Source organism: Apteryx mantelli, chromosome 3 (assembly GCF_036417845.1).
Source record: "Apteryx mantelli isolate bAptMan1 chromosome 3, bAptMan1.hap1, whole genome shotgun sequence".
NCBI lineage: Eukaryota > Metazoa > Chordata > Aves > Apterygiformes > Apterygidae > Apteryx > Apteryx mantelli.
This window is the reverse complement of record NC_089980.1, coordinates 89,190,024-89,200,223: the sequence shown is the minus strand read 5'-3', so window position 1 is coordinate 89,200,223 and position 10,200 is coordinate 89,190,024. Positions and strand designations below refer to the sequence as shown.

The following is a 10,200-nucleotide window of genomic DNA, read 5'->3' as shown; positions in this document are numbered from 1 at the left end:
CTCTTTTGTGCTGGGGAGACCCCAAAATGCACACCGTTCCACAAACGTGATCACAGGAGTGACAAACTGAGGGGAATAAATGCTTCCCTTGAACTGCTCGTGGCCTGCTGGCTATGCTCTTGAGCCAAGGAGCTCAGAAGTGCATGTTGCACCTCACAGCCCAGCTTCCCTGCAGGCACACAGCCAGTGCCCTTCTTTGCCCGTGGCTTCTGCTTCCACCCTGGGGAGAAACCTGTTGCTCTGATCCCAGCCCGGGGGGTTGCTCTGCTCCTTTTCTGCTGCCAACATCTCCCTTTCACCTTGAGCTGGTTTGCAGGGTGGTGGAGCCTTACCTGCTCCTAGCAGGAGGTGGAGCGGAAGGGGCACCCCTGCCCCTTGCACCTCCAAGGTCTGTGTTTGTCCTGCTGTGTTGGGCTTAGCCTGACAGTGGCTCCTCCAAAAACACCAGGCACAGCTCCATGGGGAAAGGTGGGTGTTCTCACCCGCACTGCACTCACCTGCCCTTAAAGAAAAACAGTGTGATTAAAGGCACCAGCAGATAGGTAAGGGGAGGACAGGAAAACCCTTCCGGCGCTATCGGTGCTATCGCTGCCTCCTTCGCCCTTGTCATTGCTCTGTTTCTCCTTGTCATCCTAATTCCAATCTTCTTGTTTTCCCATCTCTCATCTCCCTAATTCCCCTTCCTGTCTCAATCCTCTAAACAAATAACTCAGTCCTTTGCCAAGTGCTTGCAGACTTGCATTTATGGCAAGGTGTTTTTAACAGTGGAGGCAATAGTCGTCTCCTGCTGCCCCTCACGTTACTTCACCTGAGAGGGGCAGAGGGGACGTGGAGGGAAAGCCTTTAAAAAACACCTTCTTCAAAGATCCCTGTGAGAGGGCTCAGCCCCAGGTAAAGTGACGTATTTTGCTGTGAGCTTCTTTTCTGTCTGGCACCCCTCCTGTTGCTGGCCTGAGAAACTGGGCGCTCTTCTCTTTTATCGACCCTTGGTTTTGCCAGCTCTGTCCTGCTACAGCGACTGAGTCAATGCATAGCATGGGCTCTCCTTCCCCAGCTCAACACTGCGGTGGGACATGGCCAGCCCACCCTGGGGGAGCAGAAACGTGCTGCCGGGGGTTCGTAGTACTACTGCAAAGCAGCTGCCTTCGCCATCCCCCCGTGCAGCGCTGCTCCCACAGCCACATAGTTGCTGTGCGCTTACTGCAGTCGCCTGGAGGAAAACAGAAAGATAAGAAATGACTTTTACTGAATATTTCTGTGATATGGACAGTCAGGAATTCAGAATTAGCAAAGCGGGGGACAGATTGCTCCTGGTGAAATAGAGTTTGCAGTGGAATATGGCTGTCATTATTTGCTGTTCTTGCTGTTGTTTTATATTCGTGCAGGGCCAGTGTCTGCTAGAGAACACAGTCCCTCCCTCCCTCCCTCCCAGTGAGGTCCCAGTTTCAGAGATCCGTGTGGTTTTGCCCTGCCAGGGTGAGTTACTGTTATATTTTCTGTTATATAATATATACTAAGCAGCTGGGTGCTCTCCACCACTGCTTCTTTCAGAAGTGTCTGGTAGATATTCATGAAGTCATGCTGTTCCTCTCCTTCAATTCCCACTTTAAAACTAACTTTGCTGTGAGGCGTACAAAATATATATCTATATACACTGGAAGTATGCTGAGATTATAAGAAATCACATTTTTTCCTTGTGTTTCCCCATCTATCCATCTGTTGAGTCTTTTTTTGAAAGTAAGACTGCAAACTCTTCAGGGCCAAGACCACCTTATAGCACTTAGCTATAAGTGCTTGTTCTTGGCAAGAGCTCCAATGAGGTGCAATAATATAAATGATAAGTAGCAGTAAATATAGTGTTTCAGTGTATCTGAAATCAAATGCGAAAGGTCCCGCTGAAACAGAACACAGCTTTCCAGATTCCCATGTCTGAGGCAGCATGAGTCCATCAGGCCTGCACTAAAGTGCCTCCTTTGGCTCCCATTCTTTCTGGGAATCAGCACAAAGCTGTAGTTCAGATCTTCAGAGCAATGACTGGGTCAAGCGCAAACCCCAGCCAAAACTACCAAAGCACCAGCACTGATGCTAGGCTCTAGGCTGCAGTGTGCAAGAGCCCGGGCCAAGCTCTTCCCTGTCAAAGGGGTGCAGGTGTGGTACAGACACCAGGCAGGGCTCGATTCGGGAAAACTTTCCATCCCGCTATAGCAAGAAGAAAAGTCACCACCTTGATTGATAGAAAGATACTTCCAAACACTTTGTCTGCCAAAAAAATAGCAGATGCTATAATAATGAAACAAATAAGCAGGTAAGGAAATAAAAAAGGGATTTAGTTGTTCTTTCCCTGAAAAATGAGCTGAGACCCCCACGAGGTCCATAAAAGCTTGCAGTATTGCTACTGATTTTACATAGAAGGCATTCAGACTACAACACACAAGGATACTGATTTCAGTAGGAATTATTGAATTTCTAAGTCAGGCATCAAATTACCTTTGAAGACCTGGGCTTTAATTACTGCTGTTACCGATAGCAGCAAAGTTATTACTTTATTACTCCTGACAAACAGATAATGCCCAGTAGGAGCTTTGCAGATACTTGTCAGTGGCTGTCTCTGCTTTGAGAAACACAGGGTGTAAAACTGGAGGGAGAAATGGGTGAAGTAGAAGCTGAACGATGTCAGCTTGCACTGCTGAGTAAGAACAAACACACCAAATACAGACTCACTGGAATGCTAATTAAATTCACAGACTCGTATCAGCTAACTGGCAATAACCACAAATCCTTAGCATATTAGATCCCACTTCTAGGGATCTAACCTGACGGTCAGGTCACAGAAACTCATGGATCCTTTCCCTCTCTTCTGGCCCCTCCACAATGCTAGCAATGTCTGTTTTTTACTGTGAAGCTGGCAGAGGGTTTAGATTAATGCTAGATTAATAGGGCTAGATTAACGTGTCCTGAAAATGACTGCGTGTCGTTTTGATCTTTTGATTTCAGTACAAACACAGCCTGGCAGGGAAAAAAAAAAAAAATCTGCCATCCCAATAATACTTTGCACTGGCTGATTTACTGTCAGTACTTTACAAGAATGCACACTTTATGGGAGCCTAAAGAATTTCAGGGTGGATGGCAAAGACTAATTACAAGGGGCAAAATTCTGCTATTTTGCATGTAGCTTTCTATTAGCTTTCTGCAACAGGAAGGAAAGCTAAATTAGAGTAGTAAGAATAGCCCTAAAGAAGGAATTTAAAGGTACTATTATAAACCTACCAAAGGCACTAAATGAAAAACCCAGCAAGTTTGAGAATACGGATCAATAACTTTGCTACTGTAGCAGATAAGTGACAGCAGTCGTCATCATCATATCTCAGGATAATTATGCCATCATGTCTCTGTGTTGCTCTGTTGCCAAAGGCTAGAGCTTTCTTCTTGCTGATTATTTAAAAACTGTTTTGTACTTACACACTGAAACACTGGAACTGCCATGTTAGAGCAGTGATTCCATCAAGTCCATTTTCAAGTTATTAACGTGCCCCAAATTGTCTTCTTAAGGGAAAATGCACTAAACAGCTACTGGGTAATCTGCTTGCAGAGGAAATTCTTCCTGACTCCCTATAATTATGAGGGTCCTGAAACAGGAATATTTCTACCCATTTAAAAATTGGGTTTTAATCCTTGTTATTTTGGCTCTGAAAGCTATAATTACCTGTACAAATTCAGTCATTTTTGATTCCTACTTGTCTAACAATCTGCATTTATTTAATCTGGTATACATATTCCTTGCAGTCTCAAAGTTTCATCTTTCTCCCTCAAAAAAGATTTGCATTTTATATAACTCAGTGGAAAAAACAAGCAAGTTTTGTCATGTGAAGTTTACATATTTCAGCATAATGAACACAGACCTCAAGTCCAAATTATGCACAATAAGCCATTTGCTGAAAGTCCAGAATATGTTTTCAGTGGCAGTTATTGAAAAGAGGGAAGCAGAACAATTGCTTTACAAAGGCATTGTTTCCTTTAATAATTTGTGCCACATAAAGAATAGTTTTCACACTAGGTCATTCAAGAGAGACTTTAGTGGAATGCGATCATTCAGTTTATGCAGCAAAACAAAGCTATTGGGATTTAATTCTGCTGCTTGCTCAATTTTTATGTTGTACCCCCATCAGTTGTTAAAGCACAGCTCCCGCTAAGCTGAAAGCATAAAGAAAGAGACTTGGATCATTTCTGAAAGGCTTGAAAATGTTTTATTCATGTATTTATAGCATATATATTGCAGGGAGAATTGCTAGATTCAAAGGAGACTTGAATGGCCCTTCCTAGATGAGGAGATTTTGTTAGTCTAGGATTTTGGTTGAACTGTATAAAATTAATCATGTTTTTTTCTTCAGCTCCAGGTCATTCATTAAGGGCATTTTGATGAAGACAAAACCAGAGCAATTATGCATTCATGAGCAGGAAGCTGAGGGCTTCACTTGGAAAACTGAAGGCTGATAACTAAAGTAAGGATCATATATCTTTCCCAAGGCTACAGCATAATGGTGAAAACAATGCATCTTAAAGCACAAACTGCGGAAAGCCTAGTGCTGCTCTTTAAACTACTGCAGACAAAATGATGGATTTAAAATAACCAGCCTCTTCATCTCTTGGGGAATAGGAGACCTGTACAACGCAGAAAATGTAGTGTCGGCTATATAACACAGAGCTTTGTGCTGCTAACAGGCAGAGCTGACAGATCCTATTTCAAAGTTATCTTTAATGCAAAAACAAGAAACGCTTCCAACTGTATCTATTACAACAAAGTTGCTGAATGATAATGTCTGCTACCAAAATCATTTCATATATGGGTAATCAAATCCCTACGAAGCCTGAATGCAGACAAAATGCAAATCCCACCAAAACACCTCTAATATATTCATGTTTATATATGTATCCTTGCTTTCAGATACAAGGTGTCATTGTAAGCTTTGCCGTGGAGCCTGGTGTAATCTGAATGCAGGGAAAGGCTGGCTTGGAAAAATGCATGAGAAAGAGCCTGGCCCTGCAAGTATTCATTCTCATGAGTCCTTCCACAGGCCAGCAGGCTACATAAGAACTACGCTCAGGAGAAATTACTCCATGTGAAATGCTGTAGCAATGAAATTAGACAGCTTGCTACTACCTTGAGCTAGCTTGAGAGTATTTGTATTGTACAGGCATATCCTAAGTGAGGGATTAGGCTAAAAGCTGAGAATGGCTTGTCAAAATAGTACTGAATTCTCATGTGAAAAGTCTTTTAAGACAATCGCAATGTCATGTCTCCACATGGACAAAGCAGGGTATCCCTGGTGTCATACAACAGCACCACACACACTGTCTTTTCACACATGGAGAAAGGCTTGCTGGAAATGATTTCACCTTGTTGAAGATGACAAAGCCGCTAGCAAAAGCCTACTGGTATAACAGTACCGGATCCGGCCCAGAATACTTTACCTTGCAGACATTTTTGTTGAATGTTCAGAGTCTCTGCAGATTTCTAAACCAGTTAAAAACTGTTATTAAAAAAAAAAAAAAACCACACACGAGTGGCTATTCAGAGTATGATGTTGCAAAGGAAGGAACAGTAGGCTGCACGCAGATTGTAAGTGCTCATTTTAGGCTATTTCATTTGAATAATAACATTGTACTTTATTCAGGACGTATGTGGCTAGCATATGTTTACAACAAAAGCAGTGCCATGCATCAAACAGAAGCAGAATTGTTCCAGAGTCATTGCGATACACATTATCCAGACACACTCCAGCTGGGTAGATTCATGAAAGCAAGAGGCATAGGTAAGAGCTGGTTCCATCTATTATAGGTGTCTTTTATAAAAAATGTAATAGTCATGAAATGCGTAGGCTCCACTCTCCTCCCTTCCCTCCCGCCTTCCCCTTTCATTAAATAAATCCATCGTGTTCTTTCTCCAGGCAGATTTCTTCATCGGTGATCCCATTGTTCTGTGACGGAACGAGATGGAATAAAGGTTACCAGATCATTTTTCTAAATCACTTGTTTGCTCTGATAGAAACTCAAGAGAGTTTAATTATGCTTAGATGCTATTGAAAAGCAATCTGGTCTTTTTTCTTCAAAAAAGCATGCCACCAATTAAGCCAACCATCCCAATTCAGTTAAGTATTTAGCAAATGCTTAACTTCAAAGCATATTCCTAAACTTAATTTATTTTACAGGTGCAACATAAAACTAAGGCCCATTGCTGCTGCCTTTCTTATTCTCTCTTTCTTTGGAATGCTTGTATTTTCAGTTTGAGAGGGTTTTTTAAAAGATACATGGTCAGGTAGCAATCGATGTAATACTTTATCTTCATGCTTTCATCTAGAGCATTCAGAGAGAAGCTAAATAAGGCAACAATGTGCTCAGATACTCCCAGCAGATTCCAAGATATATGCAAATGGTAAGCTTTGATAAACTCACTCCGCTGCTTGGGTTTGTTCAGTCTACTGGAAAAGTAGAGGAACGTAATCAAAGGCCTTGCCGATCCGCATTCCCCCCTGAGCCTCGGGAGGCCTCTCGAGGGGCCTCTCTCCAGCTGAAAAATGCAGACTGTTGTACAGCATGTCTAAGTAGCCGGGCATTTTTAAAAGCATTTCTCTACATTTAAGGAATAAAGATAATCACTCCTTTAGAACATTGCTGAGCCTGGAAGGGTTACAAAAAAGGAGCATACCTGAAAAATAATGAATACACAACTTTGGAATGTCATGAGCTATAAACATTTGGTTTTGAATTTTGAACCAAACGGTTTTTGCTTTGCGGCAAAATATTTCACACATTCCTCCTTCTTCCAGCCTGTGTCCTTCATCAAGCATGATCAAACTAGTATTATTAAGATATTCTTATTATATTAATGTAGTGTGTGGGACTCAGAAACTTCAAGCAGTTAATCCACCTACTTGATAACCAGAAGACGAAAAACAACTTTAGCTGTTATAAGGGATATAACTCATTACCACAGTAAGAAACAAAGCAAAATTCTGTTTAAACATTGTTTGTCTAAAGTGAAAGCATAATACTTAGAAAGGGAAGAGGCTGTAATAAATATGGAAAACTTATTACAGTTACTAGAGATGTTAATCAAATCTCACTCATTAATTGATTTCAGAATAGAATCCAGACTTGCAATATCACTAAACCTTGCAGAGAGAAATAAAACTAATTACACTTCAGCATTTCTAGACCTTGAGGTTTTTAATCACATATACTGTCTTGCTTAACAGTTCATTCATTTTATGCAGGCAAGTTACTAGTTTTCGTAGAAGTTTCTGGAAGCGTATCTAGAATGCATTGCCTGTCCACTGTTTTATTTATGGGTTTTGTCCAAAGAAAATCAGTAGCTAATAAATCAAAGCATAATTACACAAACACAAAAATACAATCATTAACATCGTACTGAATACAAAAGATAAGCATAAGGAAATGTCCATACATACTCACTGTCATGAATTTGTGTTAGTTTGCTATTAATATATGATACTCTGGGTTGGTGGTAATGTCACTGAAAGACAGATTTGGATTTTAAAAAAACTTAGTAAATCACTTATGCTTGACATTATTTTATACTGAGATATATATCTATACAGAGAGTGATATGATCATATACACTCACATTTGATCATATCAACTTTTTTTTTTTTTTTTTCTGACAAGGTATTATCATAAAGGTAGTTGAACCTTCCTCATCAAAGCTTGCTTAGATCAAGTACCAGATGCTAATATCTAAACTTTTGGATGATACAGAAACAATCTGTGCAAGTGTAGCAATTTTGATTCAGAAAATTTTAAAAAAGTAGTATTTACAGAGGTAATTTTTAAATTGAGTGATTAAATTAGGACTCTAGTCTTTACATTCCAAACACCTGATCATTTAATTTCTTTTATTTTGGTGTTTTACTCTCCTCTCCCCATTCCTCCTCCCTAGCGCAAATATTAGCCAGTGTTTAAAGTAAACCATCACAATTAAAACTCTTCAAAACAAACAGTAAGTTATTCATTTTGTGCCAAAAAAAGCAGCACTAGAACATTACTCAAGAGATTCCATAAATCCTTCATAATTAAGGAAAGTTCCAGGAGCAAAAAAAGGACTTATACAACTTGTAGAACAGGGGAGGAGAAATAGCAGGGAGAGGAGATGTTTATCCCTTGACTCTTTTTTGTATGAACTTCACTTACAAAAAGCTCCTGGTACTTTTCCCAACGTTTTTGCAACTCCATCCTCTGGCACGTATAGTTTAATATATAAACAATTTAAATAAATGTCAAATCCAAATCCCCACAGCAAATAATTCAGCTCTTATGAAAACTGGTGATTTCTTACCATTTCAAAACTTGCTTGACTAGGCATTTGATTAGGACTTAGAAGTTAAATGAGAGATTTCTTACAAAAATTTGGTGTTTTATCCTTGTAACAAGGTCATACAAATGAAATCTAGAAGAAATCCTTTTCATTGTTACTTTGTTTCTTTTGCATACATTCCTACTACTCATAAGTTATATATAGGCTGCGTGGTAAACAGAACTGTATGAGCTTTTCTGTATTTTCTAGGGGTTCTATGAGCTTGTTGACTTTAATGAATTTAAATGGGAAATATAATCTCATCAAGTCCTCATTCTAAATGGTAGGTAAACCCTCTAGCCTTTTTTTTTTTTTTTTTGGTGGACTTTTATCATCTGTCCTTACTGGATTTCTTCTCAGCTTGAAATCAGGGGTTGTCAATACTGTCTCTCTTTGCTTCCATCTTGTATTTCAAATTCCAGCTGGTTTGCTGAAAGAGCTCATCATTTACCTCCTTGCTGAAGTTGTTCAAATCCTTTTCTCACTGGTCAGCTTTGGAAAGTCAGAATACTGAGTGCTTCTCGAGGCTGGACTGGTACTAACAGAGTATGGAGTGGAACCAAGAGGATTCGATGCGGAGTTTGGACTGACTCATTTTCATGCTGGGTTGAAGATCTAGCCATCTCACATGGTTCAGGAAACTGGGTGGGGAGTGGTAGCTGTTTCCCTGCCAGAGTCTCTTAACAGCAAAGATACAGGAGAGAAATGGAGAGAACGAAAAGGAGAGTTGTGGCTGAATGAAGGGAATTTCCATGTCCCTGAAGGATGGTATTGTTCAGTGAATTTATGACTGACAGAGAAGGTGAACTTGCTGAAGAATTGTTTGAAGGTGTTGGACTTGTTCCATTGGGGTCACAGTAAATCTAGAATGTGTGAAAAAATTATGGAAAAAAGTTATATTATTTATCAGAACCAATAACCTAGTAGTAACGAACAATGCGCAGCACCACTCAGTCACACTACTCAGACACAACACACACAAGCAATTGCTCATGCCTCTCATCATGCAGTTAAAGGCATTTCGAATTTCACAGATGGAACTTGTTAAAAAATAAATCTAAAATTTCTAAACTATCGCTGGTGTTAAATAACTATCATTTTATCAAAACTCTGCACTAAAATGAAAGGTAGAATAGAGAAGAAATAGGTTCAAGTCAAAAACCTCATACAAAGAAGCAAAATGATACAAAGATAAACCTTTTAAGATAAAAAAAAATTAGATAACTGCATGAATTCATTCCCTTTGCAGATTAATCCACAAACAAAAATATGAGGAAATGACAGGGAAGAATCTATTGATGGACTGTCTCCTGGGCTGGGCTTGGAATTCCTTTAAAGCTATGGTGGGGTTTATGTAAGTGGACTTAATATTTCAGCCTCTCTAGTCTCTTATTTTCATATGGTGGAACTCAACTGTAGAACTTAAGAAAACAATGTAACTATACTGATTAAATTATAACCTATTATTTTGGGCATGCTGGAGCATAAAATAAAAAAAAATATGAAAAGTCCATACAGTGTTAGCAAATGACTGATGCTGTCAGAAAGCAAAAATCAAAAATACATTTTTCCCCGTAATTCTGGCTACAGGAACAGAACAGAACAACTTGATTCCTACACAACTTCTGCATCAAGTTACTTCCTACACACACACAGGAAAACTTTCAAAGATAAGCTAATGTGTTCTTTTCTTCCAGTAAAAGAGTAGGTGACGAAAGAGAGAATGAAAACGAAGGAAAGAATCGTATACCTGCTCTACAGAAGTCAGCACAGTTTAGCAAGCTTGACTTCAGCTCCATGGCACAAACTTGTATTATACAAGTGCTGGTAAG

General features: G+C 39.8%; 1 long non-coding RNA gene across 1 annotated transcript; it reads right to left on the bottom strand.

The window, feature by feature from the left end:
- Positions 1-5,638: 5,638 nt before the first annotated feature.
- On the bottom strand, positions 5,639-9,049 carry LOC136991592 (uncharacterized). Its single transcript, XR_010883788.1, has 2 exons — positions 6,704-9,049; positions 5,639-5,975 (listed from the first exon to the last, which is right to left on the bottom strand). It is a non-coding gene; the product is annotated as an uncharacterized lncRNA (long non-coding RNA).
- Positions 9,050-10,200: the final 1,151 nt, after the last annotated feature.